The sequence below is a fragment of the Thunnus maccoyii genome, chromosome 15 (assembly GCF_910596095.1).
Source record: "Thunnus maccoyii chromosome 15, fThuMac1.1, whole genome shotgun sequence".
Classification (NCBI taxonomy): Eukaryota; Metazoa; Chordata; class Actinopteri; order Scombriformes; family Scombridae; genus Thunnus; species Thunnus maccoyii.
The window spans coordinates 24,352,672-24,367,231 of NC_056547.1; the positions used below are offsets into that span (position 1 = coordinate 24,352,672).

Genomic DNA, 14,560 nt, shown 5'->3' on the forward strand with positions numbered 1-14,560 from the left:
TTTGAGAATGCTAATTAGCAAATGTCCTTCACAAATCCTTGTCCATCGCCTCCCCAGTGAACAGACAGAGACAGACAGAGAGAGAGAGAGAGAGACAGAGAGGTGAGACACAAAGTGCTACAAAGAGGAGGGCACTGGTAAGACTTTAACAAAGAGCACTTAGATATTGCTGGATGTTTTGTATAATACCTTCTTTGAAGAGCTTTCTCAAGAGATATTCTAAAAGCCTGCAGTAATCCTCCCCTCACCATGTCTGGGTCTGAATCAGCATCAGTCCTACATTGGTAAGATGAGATAATCTCCCCACATGTCTCTCTACTCAATTCCATTCTATCAGCGTCTTTACTTCAAAATGGATACATACTCTGAAGATCCTTTGCTTTGCAGTAGGCGGGCGTAGACAAAACTCTTGCATTTGTTTGAGTCCTTTCAATGTTGTTTGCTCTTTTTGCCGCCACCGCTGCAGGCCAGCATTGTTATTAGCACGATATTGGACGTCAATCACGCCTCATTCCGAAAGACGTGTGTTTTGTTATTGACTCGGCGCCAAGGGAGCAGGGATCGGCCGATCATTAACACATCTATCTGTGTTGTAGGCCCAAAGTAATGGTTATGTTTGATCACCTCATCTCGCAATGTACTGCTGATCACACCTCTACCTACACATAACTGATGGTGAGGCTGCTTCCAAACCAGCAACCAGGGCTGTGATACTTGAGTCTCGTCTAGGTCTTGAGATGTTTTTTTTAACCTCTCTAGGACTCAATAGTGTTTTGAGTTGGACTTGTTTTGGTATCAGTCTTGGTCTCACCTATTAAGTCACTGGTTTTGATCAAGTCTAGTTGATTTTTCTCTCTCTCTGTGCTGCTGTGCCTCTTGTGTGTGTGTATGTGCAACCCGCCTCTCCCCTGCTAGCGTTCCACACTGTAAAAAAAAGTGTTGGATTCTGCTGTGTCTAACCAACACTGCCTAAAGTGCACTGCATTTACAGTCATCACAACACGCAACAGGATCAGAAAATAAACCAATGGGTTGAAGGTAACAGCTGAATCCACAAACTGCTTATTTATGAGAACAAGGCCTCAAATTTAGATTATGGGCATATGGATGACACTGACCTGTGAACCAAGGTAAAAGATGAAAATTTTAGTGAAAAATAAAATTTATCCAGTGTATCACTGCCAGTGTTTCCTGTTATTGATGTGGCAGCAGATCTTCTAGTGTATACAATATCTAATCTAGTACTTTGAAACGAAAATTATGTGAATATTGATGTTTCTTTTTTTTTAGTTATTGGTGTGCTTAATCAATATTACAATTTTAAATTGCATTGAAACAGTTTTAAATTGCACAGTATCATATTGCTACAAATGTATCTGGATTGCTTTTTTTAAATCAGATTATGCACATGTATTTAAATTTGTATAAAATCATCTGAGGATAGATACACACGAGGCTGTTGCCATGGTTTTGGAAATACTGAGGTCTAAATTCCCCCAGTGTAAATTTGTGACTGCAGCCACCAAAAACATTTCTCTTGTATTTTTTCCCACATGTATTTATTCATTGAACTGATGAATTATACTTTCTGGAAATTTTTTTCTTCCAACATGGTGGTGTAAGTAGAAAGCCACAACTTGCAGGCAGTGTGATGAAGTCCTTTGAACTGCATTTAGACCATATTCTGGTGGGAAAACACTAAATCTGTTTTTTCTATTTAAATTTAATTAATCAAGTGTAGAATGTGAGTCTGTGGACATGACTGTAGCATTGTTTTGTGTTTTTACTTGGTTTGGACTCGGACTGGACCCCATTTGGACTTGATCTTACAGCTTGGAGCCAGATTTGAATCTGCCTCTGACTCGACTGGAGTAGTTTTGACTACAGTCCTGCCAGCATCACAGAGCTATCTATCTATCTGTGTATCTATCTCTATGCATTTTATCACCAAACTGTGACTCCTTCACCTCCCTGTCACACCGGGGTGTATTGTTTTGCTATTTCCTTGAACCACCTGCCAGTATTGTTATATACACAGTGAAATATGCGGGCTGCGATTTGATCCCGTATATCCCTGTGCAGATTAGGGCAGTGTCAGTACAGGATTACCCTGGTAATTCATGTAATGCTGCTTCGCCACAGTTAATTTCCCTGTGGGTGAGCGGAGAGAGTTGAGTTATACACCAGCACGAGCTCCCAAAACTACAGTGTATCATTCCCTCACAGTTCTCTATCTGCTCAACATGTTTGGTATGCAGAAGACATGACTGACTTCAGTTTTCTGTCTTTACGGCCTGTCGTGTATTTATTATGGGCATACGGCTCCAGTGATTGAGGTGTGGAGCTGTCTTTCCGTTGAGCAGCGAGCTCCTGAATGCAAATAACATATTTGTAATCATCTGGCAATCATCATGCAGTCAGAGTACCAATCATCATTGTCATCTGGGTTCTCTCTTTAAGTTATGGTGCTACAGTGAGGACATGGTAATGGTTAAAATCAAAACAGGGCAACAGTGAATGCAGCTACTGAGCGAGAGGCAGAAACTGACTCATAACTCTTGAAAACTGAGAGGATTAGTGTGAAGTCAAAAGCATATAGTGAAGCTAACCTCTGTAGAAGCGATTGTTTGTGGTGAGGAAGCCACGGGAGAAGCTGAAATCCCATGTAATTATCACTCCCTGTGGAAATTAAAGCTGACCTTTCTCAGTGGGGAGCTGATAATAGAATTCAGGGGAGGAATAACTCACTCATATTCATTCACAGAATGTCCCGTCAGCAATATTACAGCTGATTTAAGGCAAGACGTGAGGTTGGGAAAGGTCTTCTCAGAGCTTTTTTTTTTTTTTTTTTTTTTCCTGAGTTGATAAAACTTCTTGGCTGTAAGTGAGTAAAACGGCATCTCGGGGTGTGGGGAATGTCTATAAAAATGTGAAAGTGAAGAAGTGCATTATAAAAAGAAAAGCAAGAAAAAAAATATCGGATGCTGGAGAGACTTTAACAAGCAACTGCCACTTTGGCTCTGGCTGAATTGCCACCCATGAATTTCCTCGGAAGTGTTTCAGGGAGGCACTTTCTGGATAATCATTTGACAAGCTGCAGCAGCCCTATTAGCCCTCGGATTTTTTAATTGGCCAGGGCAACGATAGTTCGAGAGAGGCCTCCGCGCTTGGTCCGCTCGGTGTAAAAAAAGAAGAATTCTTGGGGAAAATGTTTGTTTTTTTCACCTTTAAACACAACCACATAGACCAATAAATCTGTGTAAACCTGCATGCATGGGAAGGCGACGTAACGTACGAGCACACACACACACACACACACACACACACACACATTAATATACTTATACAGACGTAGAAAAGGCTTACAGAGTATTTTTGCCCCTGGCGCACATAATTCTCTGCTGATTACACTGAGTGTGGTTTAATGGAAGCCCCAATAACCCAGGCTGCAGAACACACACACACACACACACACACACACACACAGTGAAAAGCTGGAGAGCGCTGCTGTCAGATAGAGACAGAAAGAGGACGGAGAGATTAAATTCTGCCAAGAGTTTTTTGTCTGTGAGATTGGTTCTTAACGTCCCCAGCTCCCCTCACACTCCCTATTAGTGCAGTGAAGAAGAGAGAGGACAGAGGGAGGGTTGGGAAAAATAGGAAACTTTGACAGAGACAGTACTAGGAGGATACTTAACAATGTTATTAATCCATTAATCCTTGTTTGACATTTGCCAATGTATCACCCCTGATTGCTCTTTGAGAGCTGCAAGCTATAGTGTGTGTGTGAGTGTGTGTGTGTACGTCTTCTTTTTTTTATTAGCTTTCCAGTGTCCTCAAAAGGATAGAAAGATGATGAAAATCCTCCAAAGTGAGAACATCATGTCAGTCTCCACCACTACAGCACAAGGGTTAAAAGTTCAGGGTAACTGCAATATAGCAATTTTGTTAGCAAACAGTTGCCTATTTACACATCCAGCAGACACGGAGCAACTTTATGGATCATCTTTCTGTCCAGTAGCTCTTGGCTTCACTCCATCAACACTTCAGAAAAATATTTGTTTCTTTTGCTGCTAAACGCTCCACTGTGTTCACCAGCTAGTTGCTAACTCGGTCTGTTTGCTGTTTGGTGCTGAGCAGGTAGCATACAGTGGGTTTATCAGAGCTTTTTCAAATCAAAACAGTAAAGTTACAGGCTGTAAAACCAAGACAACGAGCTAAAAGACACTAAAACAAACTAGGTGATAATTTGAGTTCATCACTACAAGCAACACCTTTTGCATTAAACATCATCATTTAATCCATTGTTAACATAGAACATTTAGAAGTGCAGCTTTAACATAATTCTTGTTTCCCACTACCTTCAAGATAGTGTGTGTTTCAGTTTTATCATGGAGCCTTTGAGTTAATCTATCAGGGACAGAAAACACATCAAAAGACAGAAACGTGCTGCAAATACAGGTTGTAACTATTCTGTATTTGTGGCGCGTTTCTGTATTTGGTTGTGTTTTCTGTTTTTGCAACACATTTCTGTATTCAGCGTTTCACTTTGCAGAATTCTTTTTTAAATGCTGCACATGTGTCTTCACACTGGTTGAAGATGGTTTTTTTCACTTGCTTGTGTTTTGTCTTTTTGCATGTGTGTTTTCTTAAAGTTCGAGTGCAGGACCTTTTTCTTCCCCTTCCCGCGGTGAGAGTAATTACAAAAACATTGTGGACATGTGCTTACGTCATAGGCTCTGTCATAGCCTGCTCCGTCGCTACTGTTACGGCTGTAAAACGGTGGATAAATTGTTTTGAGCGTCACACAACCCCTGCAAAAATTTGATGCATTTGGTCTTATAACATTTGGTCTAGAGGAGCCGCATGATTAAATTATTTTATCCCCCTTCAAGTTAGCAGAGAGCTAATTGGAAGTCAGCCAGCTCGGATGGCGGAAGTCTCTACTGCGCACAGTCATGCACAGTATGCATTCATCTGGCCATGCGGGAATCTCAAACCTGAAACCAGATTAAAAACTCTGTATACTGTGAAATACAGAGAGATTTATCTGGCGGTGATAGGCTTAATCAGCATTGTGTGAACTGGTTTGGCAAGGGCTTGAATGTAAGGGACGTTCATTTATATGTAAAAGGTCCACACAGCAGGTTTAACATGCAGTGTGTTGAGCTTTCAGGACCATCGTAGAATTGAATCTAAGTCAGAAGCGTCTGTATAATGAATGTAATGCAAGTTTTGTTGCTTTTGGATGCAAATTATCTCTTCTAAGAGAAATTTTACTTTATGTAATGTGTTGAACGCTCTATTTTCTGTGACCCTCAAGTAGCCAGGATGCATGTAGGTATTATGTATGTATCCTATAGATACAGTTTTAGGGTTTCACTGATCTCACTAAACGTACCCCTTCCTTATATTTCTTATGTTCACAACAAGAAGCACACATTCTGAGAGGGTCATACAGGGGTGAGACTACAGAAAGAGTCCTTTACATGGTCAGCACATTCATACAGTATAGAATTCCCTTACATGGTCAATACAGAACATGCGTACAGTATATCCATCACAGCGTTTACTCCCAGCTTCAGGTATCAATACTATATATAAGTAATAGGCTATGGTTCTGCATGTGGTCATACTGTATTTCCAGTGCTGTTGTCTCTGTCAGTCCACCATGCGTTTGAGTTTCCACATTTGTTCTACATGTTTTTCCCTGAAGCCCAGCATGATTTGTTTGTCACAGTCACGCAGTGTTTGTCACAGTCTGCTGTAAAATATAATGATGTTTAGAGGCAGAATGTTGAAGGGGCTCATCATGCACATTGTTTTTTTTCCCCTTTTTTTGAATCATGTCAAAAAAATAAAACAATAAGCCAACCTTTGAATCAGAAAGGAGGAATCATGCTATTCCAGGACGTCTTGCCGGTGTAGCTGAGATGTTTTGTCTCAGCTGTCGAGGCTATGGGTGTGACCTGTCTGCTACTGTATGTGTTTCAGTCTGGGCTCATGTTGTTTGAGTGGAAAATAATCAGGGCTGTGTGGTGGTGGTGGTGGTGGTGGTGGTGGAGGGCTGGGGGTGTGTGTCTGAGGAGGGGGGGGGAGAAGGGCGCTTTTAGAAAATAGAAAATTGAAAGCTCTGTTGTAATCTCGAGCCCTATCAACTCTCAATCCTTGTCCTGATATCGGAAGCCCAACACACACGTGTGCCGACACACACATGCACAGCTGCGAGCGCGCAACTCTGCTCCTTTCTCTCACCCACCGTTCCCTAAATCCCTCAACTGTCATCTCAAACACACACACACACACACACACACACACACACATTCAGAAAAAGACAGCTTAGTGATGGTGTTTGGTTTCGTTATCAGCATCACCTCTGTTGCGGAATGACAGGTCAAAGGTGTTGAATTTAGAAAGCCGCGAGCTCGGATTCATCACGAGCCGACGCGCGCGCGCATGGCGCTCGCACGCACTTGATCTTTTTGGCATCTCGTGTGATTGGTGTTAGAGCGGTGACAGTAAAACGGCGAGGCATTAGAAATGAATGAGCAGAGAGAGTAATCACAGCACTGTCAGCGCTCAGCGGCGGGCGAGTGAGCTGATTGCCATACAAGCAATTTACTTGTTTGATTGACTGACACAAAATGGATGCCGGGCTGAGATTGAATTCGGGCCTGTCTTGAGACCCAGATAATGTCCAGATGCAATAAGCATATTAATGCAGACGTGATTGATCCATCTAATGATATTCCTTATTACAAATGACTTTTCATAATATTTACAACTCTCAATTCGCCGTCCAGCGGGACGTGCCACGCACTTATTATCACCGACTCTTTGTGTCTTTTATTGGGGACACACTCCGAGGACCCCTGGACTGTTACATGACTGTTCTTTGTTTATGATTTATTTAATTGCAGTCAGTTTAATAGTGGCACCACTGGGGCTGTGATTTCCTTTGATCTGCGCCATTAAAAACAGCCCCATGCATTATGTAGAGCCTGTTTGGTGTGTAAACGATGTTTAAGAAAGCTAATAATTGCTCTGTCTGTCTCATATTTCATCATTTATTCATAGGAGATCTGAGCATTCCAACATAAGGGCCTCTTGCTTTTGCTCACTTTTGATTTATTAACCACCTAGATAGGTCTAATTAGGGAACTTTCTTGAACAGTTGCGAAACTGAAACGTTTTTCAGTTTGACTACCCCTCTTCCGTTTTGTCACTTTCGTGGCTGACACGCAGACGAAATGAGCTCATTTGCACAGATATCAGACAGTGCCCAGATGACAAGTTGTTGATGTGTCGAGACGTGGCGAGTAAACAGCAAATCTGAATGTATAATGTCATCCAATTAGTTCCAATTATCGCGTACTGTCACATTTTCGTCTTAACTTGCAGGTTCGGATTTGATAGAAACGGCGTGACTCTCAGGAGGAGCGCTGAGGTCTGAACGTGTTGGAGGCTTGCCCAGAAGAGCACTGCTGGATTCATCAGCAGGCATCTGGTCATTAATGAAGATGTGGGCACTGGAGGGGAGAAAACTTTCAGAAAGCTGGGTTTTGGCCTGTCGATGACGAGATGACGGCTGATCTCATGCGCATTTGTTCAAGACGTGTCATTTTTGATTATTCCTCAAACCCGATTACCTGCAAACTTGCTTTTAATTCAAAGTGAATAAATAAATCTCGAAGTACCTGTTAGTCTCTCATGACGGAGTGTGAAATGAAGCAGCTCCTGTCTTGTTTTTACCTCGCGTAGGAGGCAGAGAGACTTTCATATTCTGTGTGTCTACACTTCCGCTACAGCGCCTGCTAACACACTGCGCCCTGAGTAGCAAACGATGATAAATTAAGCCTTGACCTTGTCCTCTCTGCAAGCCTCTTCACTGTAATGAGACGCTCCACTACGTAAATGCCAGTAATTACACACACACACACACACAGATACACACATGCATGCACACAGTCAAACTCAAATCTTTAATTATTCACAACAAAAAAAAAAAATCCCAAAAATAGCATCAAGGATAGAGTATCTATTTTTACTCCAAAGTCGGCTGATCTTTCCGAGCTGTTTCCCACAATGCACCCAAATCTGTCATCAGCCGCGATCATTAGGCCGCTGCGGAGAGGCTTTTTCGAGAAGAGAAGGCTGTTAGCAGATGTAAACACACTACACACAGAGGGATCCATCCGAAGACAATGTCAGACCGTCTTGACAGAGCTTTTGTTCATATCTTTGTCCCCGGTAACGCGGTGGAAAGAGAGCTTGGGCGTGGGTGCCAGTTGGTGCTGTAACTGTAACTTGTAGGCCTTTGTTTTCTGACAGCATGTGCAGATGAAGAGGATCGCTCTCTGATTATATTGACAACCCTGCGGCATCATTAAAGCACTGTCTTTGTGTTGTAAATAAACACCTGGGAGACATGAGACAGAAAGAAAGGGAGACAGGGAGAAGCGGAAGAAGACAATTGACAGCCATGCAGGGATGGAAAAATATATCTGCAGGTTTTTTTTTCTTTTTCTTTTTCTTTTATGCTAAAGCAACCCAGTTTGTTTTGGAGTTTGTTTGTTTGGTTTTTTTTTTTTGCTATTTACAGTAAGAAACAAACAAATCATTAAGAATGTATCTCCTGGCTGGAAGCAGGTTAGTGAAAATCACATTCACATCACAGATTGTGCTCCACGCCACTGTGGTATGTGGTGCAATCTGAGCTCGTCTCAGTGATTACATGATTAATCAAGCCAACCAAGAGCGGCCATAATGATCACATCCCACTGCCACCATGTTTCACACTGATAATGAACCATTCATTTGAGCTAATTTGCTATGGGAATCTAGTAATCTTCCCCTTGAGTTGAGACAGAAAATGAGCCATCGTAATCTTCTTATTGAGTTCACTGTGTTTGTTTCTTTGTGGAAGTGTGTGTGTGTGTGTGTGTGTGTGTGTGTGTGTGAATAAATGAAAGTCAGCACATTTCCCTGTCCTGTGAAAAGCGAGGCTGCAGCCTGGTGCATGAAAGTGTGACTCCATTTTATCTAAAGAGGAGTTGAGCGTATTGCAGCACAGTATTTTACACGTGGTTGATCATGGCTTAGAAAACCCCCCCTATGATGTTCTTATTGTTTTTATTCAACGCTTACTGAGTTGCAAACTCACTGTCACAGACGATGGCGGACTGCCACTGTGCTGATGTTGTGCTTCAAGTTGCTCGACCAACCAGAGCTGTGGCTGAACGGTGCAGCACACAGAGCCTCCAAATCCTGTTTTTTTTTTTGTTTTTGTATTAATGACTGTAATTTTCTTAACTCAACTTGTTTCCAAAATTATTTTTTAGTCTGTAACCTTAGTTATGCATAATTAAGCTCATATGAAAAAATCTATCAAATTATACTCATTTAAAAATGTTCTTTGTAATTACATAAGTTCTTCCTGGGTTAAGGTTATCCTGTTGAAAATGTCAGTTCACAAGAGCCTGACTGGTTGGGCATGAGTCCTGAACTGAGAACATGAGGAAAAGTTAACTAATGAAAACTATTTGCATTAATTAGAATATGTGGTCACTATATGCATTGAAAAGAAGGTTTCATCCAAGCTGGATCACACAGACAATTCATCTTGTTTGTTAGAGGTACAATATTCCAGCCGATAGAGCCGGGGTCACCATTTATTTAATAGCAGCAAGTGATGAGCTGGGACGGTGTGGTTCACTTAAGACGTGCATGATATTGCTTAAGAGGTTTATAGTGTTGTTTTGGGGTGTATAATGCCATTTGTCAAGTTGTGCCATGTAACTTGACATGGAACCAGAGCAGATATGTATGAGTGATAAATTAATTAAAAAATTAAAAATCATTTGGAGCAATTAAAAAAAATCCAAAATCTGTGTTTTCTGGAGGTAAAACATATTTTTCATGTCATGTCAGGAGGATTATTGAAGCAAGATACAAAATACTTGCAATAGTAGCTTCATTCTGATGTAGTGGGTTTATCCTTATTAAAGTATGTCCATATAATTAACTTAACACATCTTCTCTAATCAGTTTAATAATAGCAAAATAAGGCAAATAGTAATGATGGAAATACATTTCAGTAGTTACTGTAGTTGTTTCATTGTTCGTCGTTAAGCTTTCTGCATGGACAGGAATTTCAGTGAGACATTTCTGAAACATGAATTCAGCTCAGGAGAGGATATCTAACACTGACAGCGTATTAAAGATGATGTATACTGATATTTGTGTATTTGGAAGTGAACTTTTGTTGTCTGTCTCAGAGAGCTCTGTCTCTGTCCTCCCAGTTGATTTCATCTGTCAGCTACTTTTAAAGCATGTTCGCTCATGTGATGGGACATTACTGAGGCTCATCCGGATACTCCACCTGCTGATTCTGTATTCCTCCTACTAATAATGTATTCAGCCTCTCTTCTACATTGCGCCTGGTTTAGCATGGGTTGTCATTGAAATTGCAAAAGTTTGTTGGCAACACCCACACCCATAGTTTTCCCCCCAGTTTCAGAAAAATAGGACCCAAAGTGGCAAATAAGGTGTTGGGCAACCGCAAATGATGATGGTGGTGAAGAACGTGTTGGTCCAAAATCTCCCATAGGTGTTCAACTGAGTTGAGATCTGGTGACTGTGAAGGTCATACTGTTGTGGATATTTTGAGCAATGGTCAGCACCTCAGTGGAGAAAAGCGCACATGAGCCTTTGATGTCTTAAAGCTGAAATTGTTTATTGAAGTACTTGGCCAAGGAGAGCTAAAATAGCGAACCTCGAAGTCATCTGCAACTCGGATGCTGTCTCTTTCCATTCTGTCCTCTGAAGGTCTGAGTCCTGTTCTTTATCCGCCTACAATATGAAAAATAAGTCTAATTGGTTCACTAGTTTCTAAACAAGGAACTGCATTTTACCCATGTCAGTTTATGTCACGTTGCATGGAACTTCAGCTGTTTTGGTTTGAATGTCTGACTGTGTCAATAGAATCTACGCATCCACCTATCTGTGTTGTCTAGGAAAGCCTCCTCCGACCTCGGTGACCATGGCGATGCTGATTTACCCTCTATCAGAGAAGTTTCTGCTTTCCCCAAAACATCACAAATAGCTGGAATCTCAAGGAGAGGAGAATATGTCGCCTTCCTGCTTAAGAATTACAGTGTGACCTCAAGGCCCAGACTTGACCCAATGTGACCCAATTTGTAACCCCTAAAGATGGAAAATTCCATAACACATACCATATGATTCACATCATTTTCATATTCATCAATCCGTTCAGCAAGCCCTTGTGCCCTGTATTCAAATGTTATCCCTACATTGCACTTGTGCACACGCTTGTCAATCATCAGGACTGTCATGGCTAAATTTGCATGGGGCTTTAGCACAGCTCTGGATTGAAACATACATTCACAATTTCAGGCAATCACAGTAATTACAGTACTTATACATTAAACTGCTGCAGGTACTGATGAAGATGATGAAGAAGATAATGACGATAACGATGAGTGGCACTTATGTAAATAATGGCGATGATGACAGCGATGGGGTTGACAGCGTTGGCGACATTGATGATGATGAGTGGGAAGTGGACGAAAATCGATAAAACAACCCAGACAACCGCTGCAGGTGATATTCTGAGTTTTCAGCTGGCAGCGAACATTTCAAACGTTCTCATCTCCCAATCTGCAGACGAGGGGAATTGTCCCATCACTTCTGCTGAGTGGGCAGCCATTTCAAAGTATCAATTGGACACGTGTCAGAGGAAAGTTTTTGCTGCCAAAGCAGCACCTTTCAGAACATATGAGCCCTCCCGAATAAATGAATCGTCCCTTTCCCTTTCCCTTTCCCTATTCGCCCGTCTCGTTCTTTTCATTCCCCCCGCGCCGCAGAGGAAGGAGGAGTGCTACTGCGAACAGTTTGAGTGATGAGAGAGATAAGTGGCAGAGATGCTTTGGAAGTGGGGACTCGGCGCTAGCAGAGCAGTGTGTGTATGTGTGCAAGTGCGTATAGGTGTGTGTTAGGGAGGCAGGAAGAGGGAGAGGCGGGCAGAGGGAAGGAGAAAGACCGAAGGTGACAGATGTCAGTAGCCCGACGATGAGGAACATGATAAGCAGCCTTCCTGTCATTCAGATGTACAGACCATGACATCCATCTAGCGTGCAGTTCAAACCAAACTGTTGTTTGTACAGGCACAGTCCAGTATGTCTGCTGAAAAGCTAAGAACAGACAAACATGAAACCACCACCGACTTTCCTGCTTCACATTAAAAATAAACTTTGCTTGGAGATATGGTGTATTTCTTCACATACTTTTTTTTTTCCATTTAGCTCTGCAAAAGAAAATTCAGAAAGAGTCATGGAGATAAATGAATTCAAAAGGAACCTTGTACTGCATTCTTTTTCCACGAATGGAAGATTAGGGGGTCAGGACCTGTTCATTTGAGCTCCTTTCTGTTTCTGCTGAGGCAGGATAGTGTGGTTTCTGAGTCAAATTAATCATCAGAAAAACCGCAGGGCAAAATATGGAATTTTTATGCTCACACAACAGGAACTGCTGTGCATTATGGAGTACTACATCCAAATATTGAGGTAAAAACATGATACCCAGTAATAGCCAACACTGCTCCAGTAACATTCATTATCAATATGATCAACTGTGTGTTTTGGAATGTTTTGGAAACTGAAAAAGATTGGTAAACACACAAATAGACACAAATATCTGCCAATAATAATTTTTCAGTAATATTTTTATGTCAAAAAATGCAGGAGTTAAAATACCACTACTCTGTGTAAAACCAACATGACACGAGTCTGAGCAGGTCGTCTGTTAAATTGTCTTCAAAATGCTTTCATATGATTGGTTAACATGAGAAAGAATGTCAGTTTGCCAGCAGATTAAAGACACAGACACTTAATTGCTCCACGCTCTGCACCAAAAAAGAATGATAATGGTGTAATGGAGGTAATAAATAAACATTAAGCAGACTGTTCACATACATTCTACAAAAGTGATTATGCAGTTGGTATTCAAGTAGTGTAATATTTGCACACATTTGCAGGTCAAAGGTCAACTCTGAGGTGAACTTTGACCTGGAAGTCTGTTGTAGAGGGCTTGAAAACCAGATGGAATGAATATTTGCTGAGACCAGTGTTTAAATGCTTAAAAATGACAAAGGTTTACATTCTCTTGACGAGCAAACTCTCAGTTGTACTAATAATAACAGTCATCTTACCAGAAGCAAAATCAAAAGGAGCAGGACATGGTTATAGTGTGCAAAACCATACAGCGAGGAGTTTGGTGTGGATGGACTGGAGAACATGGTTGGCATCACAACACTATCACCAGAGAAGAACATCAATATTGGAGGATTCTGCAAAACCAGGACTATGTTTTTAATGACAAAGTTTTTAAAACTCTTGCTTTCTACAATATCTGCACATGGTAACTTTGGTATGATTATGGTTGGGGAAAGATAGTAGTTATAGCAAATAAAATATGGTTAGGTTGTGGTTAGAGTTTGCCAACTAAAAAATAGATTCACTAACCACGCCATTTGTATACACAAAATAGTTTATTTGGTTTGATGGTTGGATGAGGGTCATGTATGGTGGGATGGTTGAGTGTCAGAGGGAGGAATGAAGGGGACTGAATGCAAGGGTATGAACGGGGGTCCTGATGCGTCTGGAATGTCGAGGAACTCAGGGAGCGAGATTCAGGGTTAGCCCCCAAGGTTAGGGTGTCTAGGTGCTCTGGATGGGTTCCAAAGGACTCAGCGATGGGAAGAGAAAAATGGGGTGAGAGAGGCCGAGCGAGTCAGTCTTGCTTTGTGTGAGATTAAATATGAGGGTGTCTGGGGAGCGGATGGAAATATTGGAGAGGCTTGCATGCCGTGACAGGTCATAGGTGGAAGCGGTAGCAGTGAATTCTAAGCATCGCAATCAGCTAAATATTCAGCCATGACTTTGAAATTTTTTTAGATAACACTAAGCTGCACTTTCTGTACTCCAACACAACAAACTCCTCCAGGCCCTCCTCTCTCCAATTCTGTCATGGTTGAATATTTAACTGATTTCGAACAACTCAACTCTTCGAACAACTCTCAAAATTTCAGAATGAGACTTGGTGAGTGAGACTTGGTTGGACTCAATAACAAACAGACCGGATCAAGCGAAAAGTAAAGAAAAAAGATTTATTTCTCTGTATGGTCCTTTCCATAATGTTATCAGACACTTATAATAATAATCTGAGCCTGTCAGTAACAAGTACTTTTAGTGGACGTTCATTGATGGTGCACTATTACCCCGTCAGATTACATTGCAGTCTGTTTCACCGCTGCTGGCTGCAGCACTCTTGCTCACTACTGGACCAATTTCAAAAATTGTTGTTCCCATTAGTCACTCAGACACAAAAAGATGGGAAAATATGGTCCAGGTTGAAAAATACCGAAGTTTCCCTTTAACCAGTTGCCTAAACTTAACCAAACCTTAACCATAGAGGTGGCAAATCAGTTTCTGCATATGAGTCGTGTTGGAAGGCGAGACAAACACATGAGAAACACATTGTT

The 14,560-nt window shown here is 41.5% G+C and overlaps 1 long non-coding RNA gene across 1 annotated transcript in view; it reads left to right on the top strand.

The window, feature by feature from the left end:
* The first annotated feature begins 202 nt into the window (after positions 1-202).
* LOC121913697 overlaps positions 203-14,560 on the top strand; it is a 34,480-nt gene continuing 20,122 nt past the window's right edge. Inside the window, exon 1 of the long non-coding RNA XR_006100349.1 lies at positions 203-284. This is a non-coding gene — a long non-coding RNA (uncharacterized LOC121913697). The remainder of the gene's footprint in view (positions 285-14,560) is intronic.